The sequence below is a fragment of the Ornithorhynchus anatinus genome, chromosome 1, assembly GCF_004115215.2.
Source record: "Ornithorhynchus anatinus isolate Pmale09 chromosome 1, mOrnAna1.pri.v4, whole genome shotgun sequence".
Taxonomy (NCBI): Eukaryota; Metazoa; Chordata; class Mammalia; order Monotremata; family Ornithorhynchidae; genus Ornithorhynchus; species Ornithorhynchus anatinus.
The window spans coordinates 66,843,924-66,870,591 of NC_041728.1; the positions used below are offsets into that span (position 1 = coordinate 66,843,924).

The window sequence follows — 26,668 nt, forward strand, 5'->3', positions numbered from 1 at the left end:
ATGGGGGTCACAGTCTTAATCCCTATTTTACAGAGGAGGTAATTGAGGCAAAGAGAAATTAAATGACGTACCCAAGGTCATACAGAAGACAAGTGGCAGAGACGGGATTAGAACCCAGGTCCTTCTGACTCCCAGGGCCGTGCTCTATCCACTAGGCCGTTCTGCTTCTGGGCGACTCTCCTGTGAGAGGACCTGCAAAATGGCTAGGTATTGTCTGATTGGCCCTAAGAGGAGAGCTTCATTCATTCGGTAGTATTTATTGAGCACTTACAGTGTGCAGAGCACTGTACTAAGCGCTTGGAAAGTACATTTCAGCATCAGATAGAGACAATCCCTACCCAACAGCGGGCTCATAAGCTTGGTTAAGGTAACCTGCAGGCCTTTGTTTCCCCATGGAGATGCTTAAGTTCCAGGGAATAGAGTCCTCTGTGACCCTCCATCAGCAATTCTTTCTGTCTGCTCCTTCTCCACCAACCTCCCTCCCTTTCCCACCTCGTCTCCTATCCTTCAGAGACCCCCCCCCCCCCGTGCTCAAGCCGGCATGCCTGGAAACAACTGGCATTCAAATCACTTCTCTGTTTCCATTTAGTCTCAGAAACACGAGAGACCCGGTGGGCTTTCTTATCCTGAAGGCTCGAGGCTTGCATCTTCACCTTGGAGTGTGGCCAGACCAATTACTTATCTTGGTCCCCCGCCAGAGACCGGTTCCATGATACATCCAAGTGACAGATGTTCTCGTGGCAAGAAACTTTCGAGGGCTCTTTCTTTCCATGCCTTTCTGCAGAATAGCATGGGCCACAGGCCCTGTGAAGCAGAGGGGTGATTCCGATCCACTAATTTCGATCCACCCTGACTGCTGGAAAGTACTGCCTCTAGGGTGGTGATTGAGCGTGAGCCCAAGAATACAGCCGTTTTGCTTAAGTAATCCTACTGGGATCTTTTGGTGAACAGTCCCCCTCCCACTCAAGAAATGGCATCCCTCTTTCTTTGTCTTTTTGCTGCAGTGCACAGAGGTTCCAATTCAAACTTCTTTGTATTCTCTTCCAGTGACATCAAAAGTCAACATCCGTTGTCAGGTGAATTTGCACTGATACATTTTCAGTAGCCAGCCCTGTTAAGGCTGTAGAGTCGGCCCCTCGAATCCAGAAGAGAGCTTCTGAAAAGGAGAACTCTCGATTGATCATTTTTTCCGTACCGCGTCTCTGATCTGCGTGTCTGTCCATCGGCTTTAAGGCACTCAATTAGCTCTATCCATCCTTCCTTACCTCGTTGATCTCCTACTACAACCCAGCCAACACACTTCACTTCTCTAATGCCAGTCTATTTCATCTGTCTCGCCTTCCGCTTCTTGCCCAAATCCTCCCTCTGGCCTGAAAGTACGTCATAGCTGACGGAACACCACACTCTGCTCCTTCAGAGCCCTCCTAAAATGGTACAGATACCAACGTTATTACCTCCTCCAGGGTGTATTCCCTGACTGACCCCTCATTTCCCCACCCTACTCGATCTCCCCTCAGCTTCATAGCCGCTCTTGGTTATGAACCGCTTAAACATTGTGATGTTCATCCCACCCACTACCCCATAGCTCTTTATGTATATATCCTTTTACTCTCCCATCTCCCCTATCTGTAATCTGTTTTCCCCTCTAGACTGTAAAGGTCCTTCTGGGCAGAGGTTGTGTCTACCAACCTTATTGTACTGTACAGTGCTCTGCACACAGTAAGCACTCAGCAAATGCCGTTGACTGGATTGATGTACCCCAGGTAAAGATTTTGCCCACCTTTAGTCTTATCCAAGACTGGACTCCATTGTTGGTGATGGGTCAACTGGTATGATGACACTTTACACATCAGTATTATTACGCACAGGACTTAAGAATTGACAAGGCAACCAGGTGGTGATCTCTCGGTGTGTTAATACTTCAGTAAAGGTTTAATTCCATACTGGGGCAGTAATCACAGGATGAAACTCAGAATTTGTTCCCCTTATATAGAGAAAATTATTCTCCTTTTCAACCTCCTCTTTCTTTTCCTCTCTTCATCCTTTTCCTCCTTCTGAGAGGAAAGGAGGCTAAGGGGTTAAGAGTGTAAGTCCTGTGTGAGACAGAGACTTTGTCCAACCCAGTTTGCTTGTATCCCTCCCGCCCCCCCCCCCCCCAATACTTAGTACGGTACCTGGCACATAGTAAGCACCTAACAACAAATAGCACAATTATTTGATTTGCAATAAGGCTTAGGAAGTGAAACTCATTCCTACAGGGGACTGCAGTGGTTTTCCCTGATTAAGAAAATCCTCTAATGGTTGTTTTTGTTGTTGTTTGAGCCAGAAGCATTTTCCAGTTCTTAATGATCCCAAGTTACCTATTTCCTTTAAAGGATGACTGCTTAAAAGGGCTCAGCTGAAACTCCAGTATGATCTGGAAAGGCTACTTCCACTCCAAGTGGCATCCAGGAGCCGGGTCGGATGCCGACGGCCCACACTGGCTTGCCTCGTCCCTGTTTCTCGGGACCTCCATCGCCCTGACCGCTGAGAGGCAGAGAAAGCGGCGAGCCTGGAAACAGCTCCATCATAACATTTCGGGATTAGTTTCCTTCTTGGGAACGGAGCATTTGAGCTTATTGAACAGAGAGATTTAGTAAACAGAAGCTTTGCTTTCCCTGCTGGGTAGCATAATTAGAGACTTTGCTCCTTGGGTCGCACATCCAGTTTGATTAGGAAAGAATGTGGCCGATTCCCCATTTTACCTTCTCATCAGCTGGAGGTTCGGACTCTGTGTTTGCCCAGCAATAACTCGAGAGTTTAAAAAAAAAAAAACCCACAGCGAGTCCCTTATTCAAAGCACTGCTTCAAGCCGGGAAGTTTTCAATCCCCATGAGTTTCAATCCCCATTTTACTGATGAGGTAACTGAGGCCCCCAGAAGTGAAGTAATAATAATAATTGATAATCACGGTATTTATTAAGTGCTTACTATGTGCCGAGCACAGTTCGAAGCACTGGGGCGGATACAAGGTAGTCCCACGTGGGGGTCACAGTTTTAACCCCCATTTTACAGATGAGGTCACTGAGGCTCAGAGAAGTGAAGTGACTTGCCCAAGGTCACACAGCAGACAAGGGGCAGAGTGGGATTAGAACTCATGACCTTCTGACTCCCAGGCCCATGCTCAATTCACTACGCCCTGCTGCTTCTCTATAGATCCGAGTGCGTAGACTGTACACGTCTACCAACTCTGCTGCACGGCACTGGAAGCGATGTGGCCCAGCGAGAAACAGCGTGGCCTAGTGGATAGAGCAAGGGCCTGGGAGTTAGAGGACATGGGTTCTAATCCCGGCTCTGCTCCTGGTCAGCTTTGTGACCTTGGGCAAGTCACTTCGCTTCTCTGGACCTCTGCTATCTCATCTGTAAACCCCACATGGGACAGGGACTGAGTCCAACCTGATTATCTTGGACCTACCCCGGCATTTAGCACAGTGCCTGGCACATAGTACACAGTTAACAAATACCGAAATTATTGTCATTACTTCACGTCTCTGGGCCTCAGTTGCCTCATCTGTAAAATGGGGATTAAGACTCTGAGCACCCCGGAGGACAGGGATTGGGTCCAAGCTGATTATCTTGTATCTACCCCAGCATATAGTTCAGTGCCTGGCACATAGTATGTGCTTAACAAATACCACTGTACAAGCTAAAAGTGGCCGGGAAGCGAGGGGCCTGGCAGGGGTCTGAAGCTGCCACGGGGGTAGCCCAGCAAGGGTGGAATATCCCGTAGCAGCCGGAAAGTCAATCTGGTAACTCTGGTAACTGCCATTCCGCTTGGCGGCTCACGCGTGCCTAGCCTGGAGCCAGCACAAAGTCAGTCGGTCAGTCGTATTTATTGAGCGCTTACTGTGTGCAGAGCACTGTACTAACTATTTGGGAGAGTTCATTATAAAAATAAACTGACACATTTCCTGCCCACGATGAGTTTACAGTCTAGAGGAGGAGGGGGACCCTCCCTCATGACAGAATCTTTCTCCATTGGGTCACAGATGGGGAATAAAACCCAGAAGCATCAGTGCTTTCTCCATGAAGGAAGAGGAGGAGGAGAAGGTTATTTTCGAATGCGAATGACCAGAAAGCCTTTCAGGGCTGAAAAAAAAGCTAAATATGAGGAAGTCAGATGACCTGGTCACAGGGGCCAGAGCACGGCAGTAGCTGTCTGTACCCCCGTAGCTTTTAGGCTGGCCTCACACAGTCTGAGATGTGACCCGTTCTCTCTTTCCCGAGACGTCGTCAACTTGGGACGGACTTTCCACGGACGAGAATCTAGGCAATGACAGGAACGTTCGTCGGGCGGTTACTGGGTTGAGAACACTGTTCTAGGCTTTAACAGTGGGCAAAGCACTGTGATGGGTTCCTCCTGGGGGCAGAGCACCATATTGACCTCCATTCAATCAGTACATCATACTGGACTCTTGAATCCTACTGTGTGCCGAGTAACAGTAATTAAACATTTGAGGGACATACAACAATGATAATAATAATGGTATTTGCTAAGCAGTTACTGTGTGCCAAGCACTGGACTAAATGCTGGCTGGATTCAGTATAAGCAGAATAGACACAGTACCTGACCCACACGGGGCTCACAGTCAAGAATACCTTAAGCAAGTTACTTAACTTCTCTGTGCCTCAGTTACCTCATCTGTAAAATGGGGATTAACTGTGAGCCTCACATCGGACAACCTGATTACCCTGTATCTACCCCAGCGCTTAGAACCGTGCTCGGCACATAGTAAGCGCTTAACAAATACCAACATTATTATTAAGAAGCAGTATGGCCTAGTGGATAGATCATAGGTCTGGGATTAAGAAAGACATGGGTTTCAAACCCAGCTCTGCCATTGGTCTGCTGTGTGACTCTGGACAAGTCACTTCACTTACTCTGTGCTTCAGTCACCTCGTCTGGAAAATGGGAATTAAGAACGTGAGCCCCCAGGCGGAACAGGGTATGCGTTCAACCTGATATCCTTGTATCCACCCCAGCGCTTAATAGACTGCCTGGCATAAATAAGTGCTTAATAAATACCTCAATTACTATTATTATCATTATTATTTTTATGTGGGACAGGAACTGTTTCCGATTTGATTTGTTTGTATCCACCCCAGTGCATAGTTCAGTGCTCGGCACAAAGTAAGCGCCTAACAAATGCCACAAGCCACAGCCACAAGAAGAAGGGAGGGATAATGGGTAATTTTATTCTCACTTTACTGGTGAAGAAGCTGAGGCAGAGAGATGTTAATTGACTTAGCCAAGGTCACATAGCAGGCAAGCAGTGGAGGCAGATTTAGAAACCAGGTTCTCTGACTCCCAGGCCAGTCCTCTTTCCACTAGGCCAAGTTTCTTCTCAGTAGGAATAATAATAATGTTGGTATCTGTTAAGCGCTTACTATGTGCAGAGCACTGTTCTAAGCGCTGGGGTGGAAACAGGGTCATCAGGTTGTCCCACGTGGGGCTCACAGTCTTAATCCCCATTTTACAGATGAGGTATAACTGAGGCACAGAGAAGTTAAGTGACTTGCCCACAGTTACACAGCTGACAAGTGGCAGAGCAGGGATTCGAACCCACGACCTCTGACTCCCAAGCCCGTGCTCTTTCCACTGAGCCACGCGGCTGGGTCCCGCCATTGAGTTTATGATCCACTGGGTAAGAGAAGCAAGCGGAGCATCCCCTGCCTAAATCCCGTGCCGAGACCATCGGCAAAGGAAAAGAGAGTACTGAGCCCCGTGAAGCAGAAAAGGGAACCTCAGGTCCAGGTAACAGAAGGAACCATCCCGAAGCCGTCCGGACTAACAGATAGCCTTCCCTCTGTAAATTGCCCACTACTGGTCGAATATCCGGTGCTAAGCCACCTTCTGAGAGGCATAATGAAGAGAGATAAAAAGGAAAACCACCTATCTTCAGAGGTCACACTGAGGTGTCGCCGTAATGCTTGGAAAACTCCGCCAACAGCTGCTCCGTAGCTCTCCGCACTCAGGAAATGGAAAATCGATGAGCTTAGTCGCTCAGCCTCCCTCAATCCTTCAGTGGTATTTATTGAGCATTTGCTCCGCACGCCGTAAGCACTCAATAAATGCCGCTGCTGGGTTGAGGGAGTTACTGTGTGCGGAGCACTTGCTAAATGCTTGGAAGAGTTCAATGCGAATTCATAGACACTATCCCTGCCTTCAAGGAGCATACAGTCTAGAGGGAGTCAATCTGAAATGTAAAGGTTTCACTGGCAGTGGCGTGGAGTGGGCCGCGGTGTAAGAGTTGAAGAGATGAATCATCGTGGTCTAGCGGAAAGAGCACGGGCCCGGTCGGAGATCTGGGTTCTAATTCTGGTTGCACCGAGTCACTTAACTTCTCTGCGCCTCAGTTCTCTCATCTGCAAAATAGGGATTAAAACGGTGAGTCCTATGTGGGGCAGGTTCCGTGTCCAACTCGATTAACTCGTACCTATCCCAGCGCTTAATAAAATGCCTGACACATAGTAAGAACTATGAAGCAGCATGGCCTAGTGGATAGAGCACGGACCCGGGAGTCAGAAGGACTTGGGTCCACCTCAAGTCTTCTGTGTGGCCTTGGGAAAGTCACTTAACTTCTCTGCCTCAGTTACCTCATCTGTAAACTGGGGATTATGACTGTGAGCCCCATGTAGGACATGGACTGTATCCAACCTGATTACCTTGTATCTACCCCAGTGCTTAGAACAGGGCCCGGCACATAGTAAGAGCTTAATAAATACTATTAAAAAACACTGTAAAAATATCATAAAAAAGACTGCCCTGTATAAGGTGTGAAAGAGGCAATCGTCGTCTGGAAAGATCTTGTTTCCTTATGGGACAGGAATGTGTCTACCAACTCGGTTGTAGTCTCCCAAGTGCTTAGTACAGTGCTGTGCAATAGTAAGCACTCAGTAAATACCAACATTGATTGAGGAGCTTATAGTCTCTCCTTCTCCGAACCCCACCCCTCTCTTACATTTTCTTCTTAAGGGTCCAGCCAAAATCCATTTCATCTTTTGGATATTAATCATCCAGTGTTTCATCCATTCAGTCAGTCGTATTTGTTGAGCGCTTACTGTGTGCAGAGCACTGTACTAAGCGCTTGGAATGTACAATTCGGCAACAGATAGAGACAATCCCTGCCCAACATTGGGCTCACAGTCTAAACAGACAAGAAAACAAAACAAGTAGTCGGGCATCAATACCATCAAGATAAATAGAACCGTAGATAGATACACACTCAGAACTTTATGGAGACTGAAGGAAAATGCCCCCAATCTCTTGTCCCTACATCCCCTAAACTGGCACATTTTCAAGATACGTCTCATGTCTCCCAAAAAAGTACAAGCTCTCACCATAATGATGATGGTTTCCTCTCAACTCTGTGATGATCTACTTGTTGACCTCTTCTACTGGCTCCCTCTTCCTGAACGTTGAGAGAAGAGGTAGGTCCCGTAGCGGCAGAACACTCCATGGCTTTTAATTAATTCACGGAGATCCGATGTGCACATACTTTGTAGGGTGGCCTGCGTGACGCCAAGGAAGCATAATGGGCTGCAGCGAGCCTGGGGCGGGGGATGCTGGAGACGGGAAAAATTTCCGGAAATCGAGAGGGTGGGCAGTGGGTGGACAGAGGGAGTTGGCCTGGACTGCCAAAGGGAGTCCCAGCCAAGCTAGGAAGGCAACAATAGTAATATTAATAATGATAATACTTTTTAAGAACTTACAATGTGCCAAACTTCTAAGTCCTGGGGTAGATACAAGTTAATCAGGTTGGACACAGTCCCTGTTCCACAAGGGGCTCACTCTCTTAATCCCCATTTTACAGATGAGGTAACTGAGGCCCAGAGAAGTTCGTTCATTCGTTCATTCATTCATTCAATAGTATTTATTGAGCACTTACTATATGCAGAGCACCGTTCTAAGCGCTTGCAATGTACAATTGGGCAAGAGATAGAGACAGTCCCAGCCCAGTAACGGGCTCACATTCTAAACCGGGGAGACCGACAGCAAAGCAAAACAGTACAAAACAAAACGTCATCATTAAGATAAATAGAATCATGGAGATATATACCTCATTAACAAAATAAATAGGGACATAAATAATATATACAAATATTCACAGTGCTGAGGGGATGGGAAGGGGGAAGAGCAGAGGACAGGAGAGGAAAGGGAGGGAAGGAGGAGCAGAGGGAAAGGGGGGCTCAGTCTGGGAAGGGCTCCTGGAGGAGGTGAGCTCTCAGTAGGGCTTTGAAGAGGGGAAGAGAGTTAGTCTGATGGATGTGAGGGGGGGAGGGCATTCCAGGACAGTTTTTTTTCTCTAGGAGAGTGGGACCAGTGCATTGACAACAGCCCCAATAATAAAATTTTAGTCTTTACCTTTTGTACAGTAATCTCAGAATAAAAATGGAACGGTTTATAGGTGAAATCAGTCTATTTCATTTGACTTGCCCAAGGTCTTACAGCAGGCAGGTGGCAGAGCCAGAATTAAAGCCCTGGTCCCTCTGACTCCCAGGCCTGTGTTCTATCCCCTAAGCCAGACCTTTGGGGTGGTTGGAGTGTGGGTGGAAGACACCGACCCATGTCTTCTGTTCACTTTCCCAGGGGCCCTCATCTCCAGGGAACAGCTTTTTTCAAAAGTCTGGCCACGGGAAAAACTGTCCAAACCTAGTCTTCCCCATACGACTACCGTGTGTCACCCATGCAAGCAGGACAGTTGATTCAGGGAGTCCTGAAATGGGTTTAGCTGGCAACCTGGTTCTTGGCAGCGCTCCTTTCCGGCCCAAGCGCTGCCAGGGACCGACCCACCAGCCTCTTCTCCCCGACGTGCAAGGGAGACAGTGAGAGGTTGAGGGAGAGCGTGGACGTGCAAGGGAGAGGATGGACACAAATGGGGGATGGATAACACAGGTTCCTTCCTGGAGACTACCTGATGGGGAATGTGAACACTCACATAAGTATAATCAAAAAGTATTATGGAGATTAAAACCTTCCCCATTGGCCTTCGGTCTCTTGGTGGTAATAATAATGTTGGTATTTGTTAAGCGCTTACTATGTGCAGGGCACTGTTCTAAGCGCTGGGGTAGATACAGGGTGATCAGGTTGTCCCACGTGGGGCTCACAGTTTTCATCCCCATTTTACAGATGAGGGAACTGAGGCACCGAGAAGTGAAGTGACTTGCCCACAGTCACACAGCTGACAAGTGGCAGAGTCGGGATTCGAACCCATGACCTCTGACTCCCAAGCCTGTGCTCTTTCCACTGAGCCACGCTCCTTCTCTATTTACTCAGCTGCAGCTAATCCCCCTCCGAAGGAAATTTCAGTTTAACGCGCATCTTGATAAATAGTGGTTTTATGGTCCAGATTAGCATCTCCAGTGCTGACAGGATCTAGGCGGCCCGCCTGCCGCAGCGTGAGTTGGATTGGCCCATTTGCCTCAGTTTCTTCAACTGTAAAATGGGACAGGAACCGTATCCAACCTGATGATCTTGTATCTACCTCAGAGGTCAGTAAAGGCTTTGGCAGATAATAAGCACTTAGTAAATATCATTATTATTATTATTATTTTTCTTGAGTCCCAGTAGTTGCAGGCATCCTAGCCCAGCAGTAACTATGGAAACCAGAGTGTTTCCAAGAAGGACCCTTAGGGGGTTCCACAGCTCATGCTCGAGATGATGGTGGAATTTATTAAGCGCTTACTTTACTAAGTGTTTAGCAAGCATTGTGCTTGCTTGCAAAGACAATCATACTGGAATAGTCTCTGCCCCATATGGGGCTCACAGAGTGAAGAAGAATGGGAATTTTATCCCCATTTTACAATTAAGGAAACTGAGACCCAGAGGAAATGAAATGACTTACCCAAGGTCACACAGCAGGCAAGCGGCCAAGCCAGGGCTAGAGCACTGGTCTTCTGGTACTTAACCCCGTGCTCTTCCCATTAGATCATGCTGCTGCCTAGGCTTTCAGGGATCAAAAATGAGCAGAGCTGATTCATTTGGCCCCGAGAGCATAAGCCACGTTTTGGTAAAATGAATCTTAACCTTTTTGTCTGAGGCCCTGATTATCTTTGGTCGACTATAAGTTCCTCAAGGACAGGAATTGCATTATGTATTCTGAATATCTGTCTCCCCGTAACCCACTATAGCTCTCTGTCGCTTAGAACAGTGTGCTATGCCCAGCAAGCCCTGTTCTTGATTATTGTGATAGCAAAAAGAGTGATCCTTTGCCCCTCTTCTCTTTGGTTTCCCCTGATGGGGCCCACCCATACCACGATATGGCTGAGAGCTTATTGGAGGTGCTGAAATTTTGGGAAAGGCTCAAATGTGTGAAACTGATGGAGTTTTTTTGAGGATAGAACTACCAGACCAGGGGTGACATTTCTATTTATTTATGTATATTATTATATACATTTGCTAAATGCTGGCAAGAAGGGGGCTTGTGACCAGCGGGGTTTGCAGGCTCTGGAAATAGCCCCTTGTGCCGAGAGAGGTGTGGACTACCCCAGAGCCCCATCTAAGAATGTGTTCAGAGCATTTGTGAAGCCCATTAAGGCCCCTGGGTAACTAGGCGAAGCAGGACAATATGGCTGGTTGCAGGCCAGTGCTTGGAAGATTATTTCATTCCCTGCATCTCCCAGAGCGAACGGATCCTTTGGAAAACTCGGCACCCACAGTGAGCACAGGGACACGAACGGCCGAAAGCATTTCCCTAAAGTCGACTGGCAGGGAGGACGTGAGACAGTCAGGGGTGGGATGGACTGAGTCTGTCGTTTGTTTTCTTTCCTGCCTTTCTCTTGCCCATCCACCTGCCAGTGTTATAATTAGAAAGTGTCCCCAGTTGTCCCGTTCACTAGCTTCCGAGGTAAAGAGAAGAGTTCGGGGCTGAGTTTCTTTGGGCAGGAAATAGCCCGGCCTGACTCAAGGAGACAATAAGCAGTCCAAATGAGCCCGTGCATCTGTGGGCGAATGCCATCGCTGGGACCCTGGGAAATAACCAGCACGACAGACCACTTCCGCAGTGTCAATGGATTGCCTGTATTTCCCCATCTGGTGAGAATGATCTCTGGTACCATCCTTGTCAAGAATCAACTGCATTTTATGGGCTTTTTCTTCCCTCAGAACAGCAGTGATGGCTTGCTAAAGAATAATGGCATTTTGAAAATGCTTACTATGTGCCAAGCAGTGTTCTAAGCACGGAAGAGTTCCATAAAGGCTACAGAGAGGTTGGGGTCCCAGAGGAAGCTGAATTGGAACCCACCCCACTATGCACAGTGCTGGGTGAAAGGTGTCGAAGATAGATCGAGGAAGGAAGAAGTTAGGAGGAGAGGAGAAGCGTAGTCAAGGACCCTCTCTTCTCCTTTACCTCTCCCCTTCTCTGTCCTCCACTCCTCATAACCTTCAAGGGTTTCGAAAGGGCTGAAAGTTGGAGAGGTATGTGTCTGGCAGTTTGTATCCCTCCTTCAGGGGTCCAAGCAGGGGCGGGTCAGTCAAGACCAGAGCAGCATGGAAGCATGTGCAGCCTCAAGGTCTAGTGGGAAGAGCACGGGCCTAGGAGTCAGAGGTCCTGGGTTTTAATCCCGGCACCTGCATGCTGTGTGATTCTGGACAAGTCCCTTAGCTTCTCTGTCCTACTGTTACCTCTTCGGCAAATTGGAGGTGAAACACCACTTCTCCCTCCTACTCAGACTTTGAGCCCCTTATGGGACAGGATCTGTGTCAGACTTGACGATCCTGTACCTTCCCCAGCGCTTAGAACAGAGCTCACCGCATAGTAAGTGCTTAACAAATATCACAATTAATCAGAGGCTCGGCACATGATTCCTACAGCTGCTAGAACCTCATCCAAGCTGATGTATGTGGACAGCTAGCTACAAATCTTACCACCCCTTTGAGCGAGAGCAAACCCCTTTCCTGCCTGCCGTCAGTGAGTTCTTAGCTTGCCGTGATGACTGGCTGGAACAGTCCTCCTCCAGAAGTTGCCCGTAACCCTCGACTCAGGTCAGGCTGCTGATTCCATGTCATGTGACCTGGGACCCCCTTCCCGTGGTCCTCTGTGGAAATTTAGACCTTTCGCTGAATGAAGAGCTGGACCTCAGTGCAAGTCCAGGCAGAGATTTAATGAGCAAATTCAGTGTTAAGGCCACTAAGCCATTAATCTTCATATTCTCTCTTCCCACCTGTCATCCTCAAACATATAGTCCACTTCCGACCGGCATTTATCCTCAACGGGGTCGATCCTTTCGGAAGAGAAGGGATAGTGTCAACATCTTTCCCCGTCAAAGCCCTAGCCCACCCCTGGGTCTCAATAGATGCTTAAAGAGATGAGTACCAACTCCTATGAAAGTCCTAGAAAATGGCTCAGAGTTTTTTCCTCTACACATGGATGGAATCTCCCAAATCCCCGCTCTTCTCCTACTTCCGAATATGGTTGAGAGCTGGGGAAGTTGAAGGTTTAGAAGGCGAGGACTAGGAGAAAGAATGGGATTACTGACATTACACCTGCCTTTCTTGAATCTGCACCTGCATCTACAGATATATCTATATAAAAGCATCTGCTTTTCACACTAGAAGGTTACACTACTGGCATTGAGAGAGAGCTCTTACAGAGAAGTGGCTGAAATGATTTGCATGCACCCCTCTTCTCTCAATTTCTACCCCCCCACCCCCACGGTTCCAAACCGGGATCTGCCGTGTACCTGATGTGTGACCTTAAGCAAGTTACTTAACTTCTGTGGGCCTCAATTTCCTCTTCTTCAAAAGAGGGATTCAATATCCGTCCTCCCTCCTAATGAGATTGTGAGCTCCATGTGGCACCTGATTATCTTGTACCGACCACAGTGCTTAGTATAGTGTTTTCGCACACAATAATAATAATCATGGTATTTGTTAAGTGCTTACTCTGCACTTAAGCACTGTTCTCAGTGCTTGGAACAGTGTTCGGCACATAGTAAGTGCTTAACAAATACCAGAATTATTGTTACTGATCACTGGGGTGGATACAAGCGAATCAGGTTGGACATAGACCCTCTCCCGGATGGGGTTCACCGTCTTCATCCCCATTTTACGGATGAGATAACTGAGACACCGAGTAATGAAGTGACCTGCCCAAAGCCACATCACAGACGAGAGGCAGAGCTGGGATTAGAACCCATGGCCTTCTGACTCCCAGGCCCTTGCTCTCTCCACTAAACTATGCTACTCCTCTACTAAGGGCTTAATTAATGGGAGGGAGACTGGATTCTGTATCTATTCCTGCCTGAGATAGACCACGTGGTCTTCATGCCTATGCTGCTGCTTTGGCTTTTCACTAATCCCGTTCTCCTGCCTACACTGGCAGATTTGAGAAGTAAAACATATTGGTACTCCTGTGAATGCTGCATAATCCTTACTACTGGTGCCAGCAAAGCAATTTGGGACTGTTTAGCTGCCGGAAAGACCAGGTTTGATTATATGCACCTAATACGCCTTCCCAGTCACCATCTGCTCAACGTCGTGTAATAATAATAATACCAGTATTTATCAAGCTACCCGTTGCGTGCCAGGGATTAGGCAAAACTCTGAGGTAGATGCAAGATAATCAGTTAATAATAATAAGTGTGGTATTTGTTAAGCGCTTACTGTGTGCCAGGCATTGTATTAAGCACTGGGATCAGATACAGTCCCAGTCTCATAAGTGGGAGGTATAATAGGTGTCGTATCCTCATTTTACAGAGGAGGAAACTAAAGATCAGAGATGGTAAGAGCCCTGTGTAAGGTTAGGCATCAGGCGAAGTGGTCCAGCTGGGGCCTAGAAACCAAGTCTCCTGATTCCTAGGTCGGTGCTCTTTCTACTAGGCAACACTGCCTTGGTAATAGACTGTGAGCCCATTATTGGGCAGGGATTGTCTCTATCTGTTGCCAAATTGTACACTCCAAGCACTTAGTACAGTGCTTGGCCCACAGTAAGAGCTCAGTAAATGCTGTTGAATGAATGAATGAATAACGATGATGACGATGATGGTATTTGTTAAGTGCTTACTATGTGCCAGGCACTGTACTAAGCGCTGGGATGGGTACAAGTGAATCGGGTTGGACACCGTCCCTATCCCACATGAGGATCGCAGTCTCAATCCCCATTTTACGGATGAGGTAACTGAGGCTCAGAGAAGCGAAGCGACTTACCCAAGGTCACCTAGACAGGTGGCGGAGTCGGGATGAGAACCTAACTCCGACTCCCAGGTCCATGCTCTATCCACTACACCATATCAAAGTAATAATAATAATAATAATAATAATGTTGGTATTTATTAAGCGCTTACTATGTGCAGAGCACTGTTCTAAGCGCTGGGGTAGACACAGGGGAATCAGGTTGTCCCACGTGGGGCTCCCAGTCTTCATCCCCATTTTACAGATGAGGTCACTGAGGCACCGAGAAGTTAAGTGACTTGCCCAAAGTCACACAGCTGACAAGTGGCCGAGCCGGGATTCGAACCCATGACCTCTGACTCCAAAGCCCGGGCTCTTTCCACCGAGCCACGCTGCTTCTCTGTGGAGGCTAATACTAATATTAATAATTGAGCTATCTGTTAAGTCTACACAATGTGTCAAGCATGGTGCTGAGCACTGAGGTAGATACAAGACAGTCACGTTGGAATCAGTCTCCGTCCCACCTGGGGCTCACAGTCTTAATAAGAGGGAGAACAACTGCTGAATCCCCATTTCACAGGTGAAGAAAATAAGGCACAGAGAAGTTAAGTCATTTACCCAAGATCTTCCTGCAGGCAGGCGGCAGAGCCGTGATTCAAACCCAGGTCCTCTGACTCTCAGGCCTGTGTTCTTTCCGGCTCTGCTTCTAATATGAGCTGCTTCTGGAGGGAGCACGCCTCTTGGACCCCCTCCCAATTTGCCAAGTTGATAGAGCGAAGGAAGCGCATCCTCCCAGGAGCCTTTACTGCCAGATGCAGAGAGGGACATTGGCAGCGTCAGAAAGGCGTCGCAGGAGGGTCAGTCGGGGGAAATGAGGTCATCGTTGAGGAAGATCAAGAAACACAGTCTGTGTTCAGATGCAAGGCCCCCTCACTGACACAGAAGGGCCAATCTGGGACCCCCTAAAACATTCCGAACTCCCCGGAACATCTCTGATTCTCAGTCTGACCTCTTTTCGTTTGAAATGTTTCTTTTCCTTGGCCCATCCAGCTGACGGCTCTGCTTACACAACAATATTTGGGACGATTAAGTGCATGACTCAGAAAATGGCACAGGAGAGAAAACAAATCGGTTTAAAAATGACAGAAATTAGGTCCGGATTTTGTGACCCGACAAATACTCCAGCAGTGGAAGAGATCCGAGAGCATGAATAAAAGAATCAGTTAATGGTATTTATTGAGTGCTTCCTGGGTACTGAGTTCTATACTAGGCATTTGGTTGAGAACAGTAAAGTAGAACTGATGGACGTGATCTCGGCCCACAAGGAGCGCACAGTCTAGAGAGGGAGAGAGATGATAGAATAAATTATTGATAAGGGAAATAGCAGCGTATAAAGATATGTACGTAAGTACTATAGGGCCGAGGATGGGATACGTATCAAGTGCGTAAGAGCCGCGGGTTTAGGCGATGCAGAAGGGACGGGGAATAGAAGTAATGAGGGCCTAGTCACTGAAAGCCTCTCAGAGGAGGTATGATTTTTGTAGAACCTCGAAGATTGGGAGAATGCCGATTAATCAACCACTGAGTCATTTTTAGTGAGCGTTTACTGTGTGCAGAACACTGTACTAAGCACTTGGAAGAGAGCAATAGAGTGATATAGAAAGCAACGTGATCTAGTGGATAGAGCATGGGCCTGGGAATCAGAAGGACCCGAGTTTCAATTCCAGCTCTGTCACTTGTCGATGTGGGACCTTGGGCAAATCACCACACTTCTCTGTGCCTCAGTTACCTCATCTGTAAAATGAGGATTAAGACTGTGATCCCCATGTGGGATAGGGACTGTGTCCATCCTGTATCTACCCTAGCACTTAGCACAGTGCCTGGCCCATAGTAAGCGCTTAACAAATACCGTTAAAAAAACCAGAGTTGGTAGAAACATTTTCTGCCCACAAGGAGCTTACGGTTGTCTCTCCGTCTCCCCCGATTAGACCGTAAGCCCATCAAAGGGCAGGGACTGTCGCTATCTGTTACCTATTTGTCCATTCCAAGCGCTTAGTACAGTGCTCTGCACATAGTAAGCGCTCAATTAATACTACTGAATGAATGAAAGATATGAAGCAGGAGGGAGTTTCAGGTGAGAGGGAGGACGTGGACTAGGGTCAGAGGCCCGAAAGGTAAGATCGAGGTGCAGCGAGTAAATTGGCATTAATAATGTTAATATTTGTATTTGTTAAGGGCTTACTATGTGCAGAGCACTGTTCTAAGCGCTGGGAGAGATATAGGGTAATCAGGTTGTCCCAAGTGAGGCTCACAGACTTCAACCCCGTTATGCAGATGAGGGAACCAAGGCACAGAGAAGTTAAGGGACTTGCCCACAGTCACACAGCTGACCAGTGGCAGAGCCGGGATACTAACATTACTAACTTACAAATAGTAGTTTGTAAGTTAGAGGAGAGCAGTATGCACATTTTGGGCAGTTTGATAGCGGGTGATAAAGTGAATGGCCTATCTTAAAATCCCAGCTCTGTGCCCTACCCAGCGCAAGTGATGGAAGCTTAGAAAGTAAAACCTTCGTGCAAGAACGAGGGGCGGAAACACGTGCACCACAACCAGTGGAAGTGGGAGTTAGAAAAAAGTGTTCATTCTGGGAGAAACTCTTAGCCGGCGCTGTTTCTAAGATTAAGTACATAGTGTACTTAAGTGCATTAAGTACGTGGGTTCTAATCCTGACTGCCATTTGTCTTCTGTGTGACCTTGGGCAAGCCACTTCTCTGTGCCTCAGTTACCTCATCTGTAAAATGGGGATTAACTGTGAGCCTCACGTGGGACAACCTGATTCCCCTGTATCTACCCCAGAACTCAGAACAGTGCTCTGCCTATAGTAGGCGCTTAACAAACGTTAAGTGAATTGCCCAAGGTTGCACAGCAGACAAGTGGCATAGCTGGGATTAGAACCAGGGCCTTCTGATTCTCAGGCCTGTTCTCTAGCCACTAGGCCGTGGATAGGTCCTAGCGATCTTCCATTTCCAACAATAATAATAATGACGATGGTACTTGTTAAGCGCCTACTCTGTGCCAAGCAGTGTTCTAAGCGCTGGGGGAGATACACGGTAATCACGTTGTCCCATGTGGGGCTCACAGTCGTAATCCCCATTTTAGAGCTGAGGTAACTGAGGCACAGAGAAATTGAGTAGCTTGCCCGAGGTCACACAGTAGACAAGTGGCAGAGCCGCAATTAGAACCCAAGTCCTCTGACTCCCAAATCCATGCTCTTCCAACTAAGCCATGCTGCTTCTACTGATATTTCCCACTGCTCCTTCTAGCTTGAGTCCATTATTCCCCACTAATCGGAAGGGTCAGTAGTCTGTAATCAAGGAATCTACTGCTCTTTGGGTCCTCTCAGAGGCAGGGTTTTGGCATTGGGGTGTCTGGGGATATTCTATAAACCAGTGAATAAATCATTCCTTTGGTTCTTAGGCAGAATGAAACGCATTCAAAGCAGGTGATGTCTCGAAGAGCTGTCACGTCAGGAAGATCCTCTGTGTCTGTAAGGCTAATTAGCTCTTAGAACTGCTGAAGGAGACAATATTGTTATTGGATGAGAATGATTAAAATGTCCAAGTCAGTGGAATGGTGGTCAACGCCCTTATCTCTCCCTTCCCTCTACCCCTGCCTGGCTTAGTGGAAAGAGCCAGGGTTTGGGAGTCAGAGGTCGTGGGTTCTAATCCTGACCCCGCCACTTGTCAGCTGTGTGACTTTGGGCAAGTCGCTTAACTTCTCTGTGTCTCAGTGACCTCATCTGTAAAATGGGGATGAAGACTTTGAGCCCCACATGGGACAACCCGCTTACCTTGTATCTATTCCGGTGCTTAGTGGTTGGCACATAGTAAGGGCTTAATGAATATCATGATTGTTATTACCATAATTATAATACTCTCAGGAGACCCTCTAGACTGTAAGCCCTTTGTGGGCAGGGAACGTGTCTACCAACTCTTTGTATTGTACTCTCCCAAGCACTTAGTACAGTGCTCTGCACATAGTAAGTGCTCAAAAAATACCAATGATTGATTGATTGAGGAAGGAGTCAACTCCCAATCACCTATTTTCCCATTAGAGCACATTTCCATAAGAGTGGTATTTTTCACTTCAGTTCTTTGGTGTTGGTGCTGGACTTCGATTCCCAAAATTCGCAGTTTGCCTCTAAGCAGCAGTTAGAAGTTTTTGGCATGGAAAGTCTCGTGCTTTAGATAATGGGTTTCTTCATCCAGAATATCACGGTGGGTTACAGCTTGCAGAAGAAGATGATGGATGGGTTCAAGGATGTGTTTAGTCATCCTCAGGGTGGCCAATGATTAGAATGCATTTACGTGTGGTAAACATACAATTTAGCCTTCAGTTGCTGCAGCGATTCAGATGTCCAGTTACAGAACGTCACTTTGCAAACGGAGAGCCATTGAAGACCTCTAATTCTCTGCAATTAAGCTGTCACAATGGAAAAGTTGGAGGCCCTTTTCTGAAGTCGTTTAAAGGAGCAAAATCTCCTTTCTGTCAGGCTTTGAATCGCTTGACCAGAAACTGCAAACATTACTCAAGCTCCAGTCCCCTCTAATGGCAAAGCTGTTGTGAAACTTTCATTTTGTTTTTCCATTCTCTCTTGGTGTCGCTAAAACCCCAGTTGGTTCACTAGTTGATCGTTTTACATTTTCTACACAAAAAAGCCCCTTTTCCAGGTTGTCCTGAGGCTTGGGGCTTCTGCTGGCAAAATACTTTCTAGCTAGAACTGGAGTTCTCCACCACAGCTGGAACCCTCCAACCAGCCTTTCCTTTATAGTATTTGTTAAGCGCTTACTATGTATCAGGAACCTTTCTAAGCTCTGGGGTAGAGACAAAGTAATCAGGTTGGACACGGTTCATGCCCTACACGGGGCTCACGGTCTTAATTCCCATTTTACAGACGAAGGACCTGAGGCCCGGAGAAGTCAAGTGACTTGACCAAGGTCCCACAGCAGGCAAATGGAAGAGACTGGACTAGAACCCAGGTCCTTCTGACTCCCAGGCCCATACTCTCCCTGACTACAGCGTGGTACGGTGGAAAGAGCGCGGGCTTGGGAATCAGAGTTCATGAGTTCGAATCCCGGATCCGCCACTTGCCAGCTGTGTGACTTTGGGCAAGTCACTTAACTTCTCTGGGCCTCAGTTACCTCATCTGTAAAATGGGGATTAAAACTGTGAGCCCCACGTGGGACAACCTGATTACTTGTATCCCCCAGCGCTTAGAACAGTGCTTTGCACATAGTAAGCGCTTAACAAATACCACCATTTATTTATTTTTAACCTCTCGTCACCACACCCTATTTTCTCTCTGATCTATGTACTCAGGTCAGTACCTCCTAAGCACTTCTGCAGATCCTATTTCTGGTTTCCCCATTTCCCTTCCCTTAGAGCAGGTGTTAGGATATAATTTGCCTATGTTCTTGGGTCACTACCCACCCCCGTAGCATTTATGTACAACTTCTTATATTTTACCACTTCCTCTACTTGTAATTTATTTCAACATCTGTTTCCCCCACTAGATTGGAAGTTCCTGGAGGGAAGGGATCTAGTCTGCCAACTCTATTGTACTCTCCTAAAAGCTTAGTCCAGTGCTGTGCATACAGTGAGTGCTTAATGAATATCACCGATCGATTGGAACCTTCATACACCATTCATATTTGTCCTACAACACAGGTAAAGGAAATAGAGAACAACCCTCTCTTTATTCCGTTTTTCAGCAGAGTTAAGGGTCCGTCTATTTCCCCTAAACTCGGGCGCAGAGTTAACCAGCCCTTTGGAAATTCAGTGCCATTCACACAGAATTTTCCCAAGCATAGCATATGTGATATGCCTCTCTCTCCCCCCTCTTCCTTCTCCTACGGGGGATGCCTAATTTGGTAGGGAGGAGACAGAAGAGAGACAGGACGAAGGGGAAAAAGGAGAACGATATATAAATGTAAACAGGGTTTCGAACGGAGGTAGTGCACAGATTAAAAGTGTTTTAAAAGTAGATATTGCCCCAGTTGGGGTGAAAGAGTTTCGCCTCACCTCGAAATTTGAAGGATGAATGCTCATTTGATCATGGAGCTATGCTTTGATACCCTGGGGTTTGCTCATATTCCCCGTACATATTTCACGCTGCACCGATGTATCTGCTGTCACACCGGGCTTTGGTTTCCATAAAGTTCCGTTGGGCTCCGATCCTGCCATCATGGTGACTTGTAAAGCAGAATCATGACTCCAGGATGAGGGAAGATGGACAGAGTTAGAACAAGGGTGTTCCTGGGGTTGCCTGGTTGATAGTCTTGTGACTGAAGTGGAAAGAGCACAGGTTTGGGAGTTCGCTCAATCTCATCTATCTCGGTGCCATCCCCTCACCGGGTCCTGATTCTGAACATCCGCTCTCCTCAAATTCGACAGACAATGACTCTCCCCACCTTCGAGGCCTTATTGAAGGCAAATCTCCTCCAAGAGGCCTTCCCCGTCTCTGTCTTTGTTTCTTCTTCTCCCACTCCCTTTAATGTCACCCTGATTTGTTCCCTTAATTCACCCCTCCCTCAGCCCCACGGGACTAATGTACGTAGCCGTAGTTCATTCATTTAGTTTCTAGACTTTGAGCACATTGTGGGCAGGTAATATGCTGACCAATTCTGTTGAATTGTACTCTCCCAAGTGCTTAGTACAGTGCTCTGCCCTCGTGGGAAGCCGCATGGCTCAGTGGAAAGAGCACGGGCTTGGGAGTCAGAGGTCATGGGTTTGAATCCCGGCTCTGCCGCTTGTCAGCGGTGGGACTGTGAGCAAGTCACTTAACTTCTCTGCGCCTCAGTTACCTCATCTGTAAAATGGGGATGAACACTGTGAGCCTCATGTGGGACAACCTGATTACCGTGTACCTCCCCCAGCGCTTAGAACACTGCTCGGCACATAGTAAGTGCTTAAAAAATACCAATATTATTATTATTAAGCACTCTTTAAATATGATTGATTGATTAGGGGCCCTGAGTTTTAGTCTTGGATCTTCCACTTGCCTGCTGTATGACTTCAGGCAAGTCTCCTGACTTCTCTGTGTCTCACTTTCTTTGTCTGTAAAATAGGGATGGGATATCTGTTCTCCCCCCATCTTACACTGTGAATTCCATGTGGGACAGAGATTGGGTCCACTCTGGTGATTTTGTATTATTATGCTACTTGGCACATAGTAGGTGCTTAACAGACTGAAAAGCAGCATGGCCTAGTGGATAAAGCACAGGAGTGGGAGTAGGAGGACCTGCGTTCTAATTCCGAATCCAGCACTTTCCGGCTATGCGGCCTTGGCAAATTGCTTAACTTCTCAGTGCCTCAGCTCTCTCATCTGTTAAATGGGGATTAAGACTGTGAGCCCCATGTGGGACAGGGACTTTGTCCTTCCTGATTAGCTGGTATCTACCATGGAGCTTAGTACAATGCCTGACACATAAGTAAGCACTTAATAAGTTCTCCCCGATTAGACTGTAAGCCTGTCAGTGGGCAGGGACTGTCTCTATCTGTTGCTGATTTGTACATTCCAAGCGCTTAGTACAGTGCTCTGCACATAGTAAGCGCTCAATAATTACTATTGAATGAAAGTACCATAAATATATAAATATATACATGTATGAATACTGTAAATCTCAGTGGAAAGAGCTCGGGCTTGGGAGTCAGAGGTCATGGGTTTGCATCCCGGCTCTGCCACTTGGCAGCTGTGTGACTGTGGGCAAGTCACTTCACTTCTCTGTGCCTCAGTTACCTCGTCTGTAAAATGGGGATTAACTGTGAGCCTCACGTGGGACAACCTGATGACCCTGTATCTACCCCAGCGCTTAGAAGAGTGCTCTGCGCATAGTAAGCGCTTAACAAATACCAACATCATTATTATTATTATATACATATATATATATATATACTATTACAGTTAGAATCATTATCAAAAGAAATAGTAATCACTGCAGTGAATAATTGTAACATCCAGCCTTTGTCATCAAGTATTATCTATCTTGCAGTTGGGATGTTGATATAACAAAAGCCATTCGATTCTTCATTACCATCATCATCATAATCAATCACCATCATCAATATTTACTGAGTACCTACTATAAAAGAGTCTTGGGTGGCAACTCTGTGCAAAGTGCTGTACTGAGCATATACTTTATGCCAAGCCTTGTACTGATTATCTGTTTTATACAGATCACTGTACTGGGCATCTACTGGATTCCAGAGACAGGTCTATATAGCTACTAAATTCAGATAGTAATAGTTGGCATTATTATCATGGTATTTATTCAGCTCTTACTATGTGTCAAGCACTGTTCTAAGCTCCTGGGTAGATGCACGATAATCATATCAGAGAGAATCTCTGTCCCATGTGGGGCTCACATTCTAATACAGAAGGAGGGGGGAGTGAGAACAATTATTTTACAGCTGTGGAAAACGAGGCCTAGAGAAGTGAAGTTTCCTGCCCAAGGGCTTACAGCCCCTTTCTACTAGGCACACACAGTGTGCAGAGCGTGATATTGAATGCAAAGGATTGTGCTGAGTTCTTGAAAGGATACAGTAAATGTAAAAGATACAATCCCTCCCCTTGAGAAATTACAATCCAATTATATTATGAAATCTCTTGGCTAGATGATAATATTTTTATTAAGCACTTACTATGTGCCAAGCACTGGGGCAGATAAAAAGTAATTAAGTTGGACACAGTCCCCGTCGCACATGGAGCTCATAGCCTAGAGGGAGACAGAAGAGGTAGAATGCCAGTTTATACAGATGAGGAAAGTGATGCACGAAGAAGCAATCAATCATATCTATTGAGCGCTTACTCTGTTCAGAGCCCTGAACTAAGCACTTGGGAGAGTACGATATAACAGAGTTGTTAGACACATTCCCTTCCCAAAATGAGCTTAGGTTCTAGAGATCTAGAAGTTAAGTGATGTGCCCAGACTCACACAACGGCCAGGTGGCAGAACCGTGATTAGAACCCAGGTCTTCTGACTCCCCACTCCATGTGCTTTCTATTAGGCCTCGCTGCTTTGTAGTTTTCAACATCGTTTCCTTCCCTCCTCCCTTCGGGGCCGACGAACACGTCGCTGCAACTTTGAAAATGCACGTGTTTCCTCGAGTCCAGTGGAACTCAACTGATGAGTCTGTCCATCCTATATAAACTGCATTTTCTTAACCAATGGAAGAAGGAACCTTCACCGTGCTGTTGCAAATCCTGACGAGGTTCCTCGAGGGGAAGAAATGTGAATATTACAGGCAGAATAGGTTTTCTGGGGCACTGCTGTTTCATCCAGGTGTTCTGAGAATTCATATATCCTTACTTGATGCAAAGGAACATTCAGTTGGGCCGGGACAGCCGGTTGTTGATGGCATTAAATCTCTGACCCTTATGGTGGCCTCTTTCTCCAATAGCAGTTATAAAGCTGATAATTTCCACCGAGGAGAAATGGTTATTCAAGATTGGGTTTTGCCATGATGGTAAACCGAAAGTGAGCATCCCTATTACCTTATCACCCTATTTATTTTGCTAATGAGGTACACGTCCCCTTGATTCTATTTATCGTGATGATGTTGTCTTGTTTCTGTCCGTCCGTCTCCCCCGATTAGACTGTGAGCCCGTCACTGGGCAGGGATCGTCTCTATCTGTTGCCGAATTGTCCATTCCGAGCGCTTAGTACAGTGCTCTGCACTGTAAGCACTCAATAAGTACTATTGAATGAATGAAAGTGCCCCAGAATCTAGGTAGGCATCTAGAATCACTGCAGTTCTGTAATTTGATTCAGTTGATCAGTGGTATTTATTGAGCACTTACTGTGTGCAGAGCACTGTACTCAGTGCTTGGGAAAGTACAACATAATAGAGAGGGTAACCTCATTTACCTCTTCAGTGCGGAGGCGGAATGGTCCGGTGGGCAGGGTATGCGGCTGTGATCCCGTTTTCTAGTCCCACCACCTCCACTGGCCCTCTAGGTGACCTTGAGCAAGTCACTTACTTTCTCTGTCCCTCAGTTTTCCCATCCGTAAGGCAGGGATAAAATACCTATTCTCCCTGTTCCTTCAACCGTGAGCCCCCTGTGTGATAGGAACTGTTTCTGATCATCTGTAAAATGGGGATGAGGACTGTGAGCCTCACGTGGGACAACCTGATGACCCTGTATCTCTCCCAGCGCTTAGGACAGTGCTCTGCACGTAGTAAGCGCTTAACAAATACCAACATTATTATTATCTTGTATTACACCAGCTCATGCTTAGGAAGCAGCATAATCTGGTGCCCAGAACAAGGGCTCAGAAGTCAGAATACAGTGCTTGGCACATAGTAAGCGCTTAACGAATAATAACTATAATATAATGGTGGCATTTGTTAAGCGCTTACTATGTGCAAAGCAGTGTTCTAAGCACTGGCGAGATACAAGGGGATCAGGTTGTCCCACGTGGGGCTCACAGTTTTAATCCCCATTTTACAGATGAGGTAACAGGCCCAGAGAAGCGAAGTGACTTGCCCAAAGTCACACAGCTGACAAGCGGCTGAGCCGGTATTAGAACCCATGACCTCTGACTCCCAAGCCCGGGCTCTTTCCATTGAACCACCCTGCCTCTCTAATAACACCACTTATCTGCTCTTTGACCTTGGGCAAACCACTTCACTTCTCGGTGCCTCCGTTCCCTCATTTGTAAAATGGGGATTGAATCCTACCTAGACCGTGAGTTCTAATCTCGACTCCACCACTTGTCTGCAACATGACCTTGGGCAAGCCAGTTCTCTGTGCCTCAGTTACCTCATCTGTAAAATGGGGATTAGGAGTGTTAACACCATGTAAGGCGGAAACTGTGTCCAACCTGATTGACCTGTATCTACCCTAGCACTTAGCACGTAGTAAGCACTCAGGAAATGCCATAATTTAATTTTAAGCTATAGGAAGCACTTAATAAATCCCATTTTAAAATTTTTGCATCTCCATATGATACTGGATATTGACCTGTCAGTGTTTCTCTGAGAGCAAAAAGGCTGATCCCACCCGAGTTGAATCTCACCCACTGCATTTCCAGATGTTTGCCCATTCCCGTCCCACGACAGCCCTCCCCAGGCTGGCCGCAAATATAACCCTCCCTCGCTGGACAGTCCAGGAGCCAGTTTGAGCCCAACGAGTCCATCTCAGAATCTCTACCATTCTTGACTGGAACCAAGCCATCGTGGCTCCTCTCGGGAAATTCAGAGCACGACGGGGACCTCGTAAATAACTCCCGTCTCTAAAGCAACATCTGGATAGCCTGGAATACAATATCCAGGGCTCAATAATCACGTCAAAAGCTTGAAGATATTTTCCTCCTTTCCTGGCAAACTCTAAGCTCCCGGGCCCAGCGCAAATGTTAGAGAACGGTTCACATTCAGATAATATTCACTCCATTTCTTATTGCAATTTCCAATGAAAGATAAATCTGTCAAATTCACTCCAATTGGGACTACTCAGCTGTTATTATTGCTATTATTATTTAAGTACTTACTATGTATCAAGCACAGTATTAAGTGCTGGGGTAGATATAAGATAATCGGGACGAACACAGTCCCGGTCCCACGTAGGGTTCATAGTCTAATTCAGAGAGAGATGGAAAGAGCCCGGGCTTGGGAGTCAGAGGTCATGGGTTCGAATCCCGGCTCAGCCACTTAGCTATGTGACTTTGGGCAAGTCACTTAACTTGTCTGTGCCTCAGTTACCCTATCTGTAAAATGGGGATTAAGACTGTGAGCCCCACGTGGGACAACCTGATCACCTTGTATCCTCCCCAGCGCTTAGAACAGCGCTTGGCACATAGTAAGCGCTTAACAAATGCCATAATTATCATTATTATTATCATATTGAATCCCCATTTTTGCAGCTGAGGAAACTGCTGCACAGAAAAGTGAAGGGACTCGCCTAAGGTCACACAGCAGACAAGTAGCGGATCCGCATTAGAAGCCGCATCTCCTAACCGCCAGGCTGGTGCTATTTCCAGTGCCCGATCGCTTGGGATTCAGAGGTGATTCTGCTGTCGGTGAGATGTATTGGTGAGTCCGGCTAAAACCGAGGGATTGATGACAGGCAATCCCTTTCACTTTGGGGCCAGTAACAGTTGCTCCTCCTGCACTGGGTTCCACTGGGTTCCCCCAATGGCTGACTTCTTTCCCCCTTAGGATCTGTTCTAGAATAGTCAACCTATTTCTCACATGTTCTGGAGCTCTTCAGGGATTCTACCTCATTGTTTGAGCTTTCGCTTTATGGTGTCCTCTATCAGAAGAGGCGGTTCACACAAGTAATAATAATAATAATGTTGGTATTCGTTAAGTGCTTACTATGTGCAGAGCGCTGTTCTAAGCACTGGGGTAGGTACAGGGTAATCGGGTTGTCCCACGTGGGGCTCACATTCTGAATCGCCATTTTACAGATGAGGGAACTGAGGCACAGAGAAGTCAAGTGACTTGCCCATGGTCACTCAGC

The 26,668-nt window shown here is 46.9% G+C and overlaps 1 protein-coding gene and 1 non-coding gene across 13 annotated transcripts in view; one reads left to right on the plus strand and one right to left on the minus strand.

Moving 5' to 3' along the window:
* SLC8A1 (solute carrier family 8 member A1) overlaps positions 1-26,668 on the plus strand; it is a 437,445-nt gene that overhangs the window by 238,313 nt on the left and 172,464 nt on the right. The window lies entirely within an intron of this gene.
* Positions 8,420-8,471, minus strand: LOC114817770. The gene has a single exon (XR_003765624.1). It is a non-coding gene; the product is annotated as a small nucleolar RNA SNORD47 (small nucleolar RNA).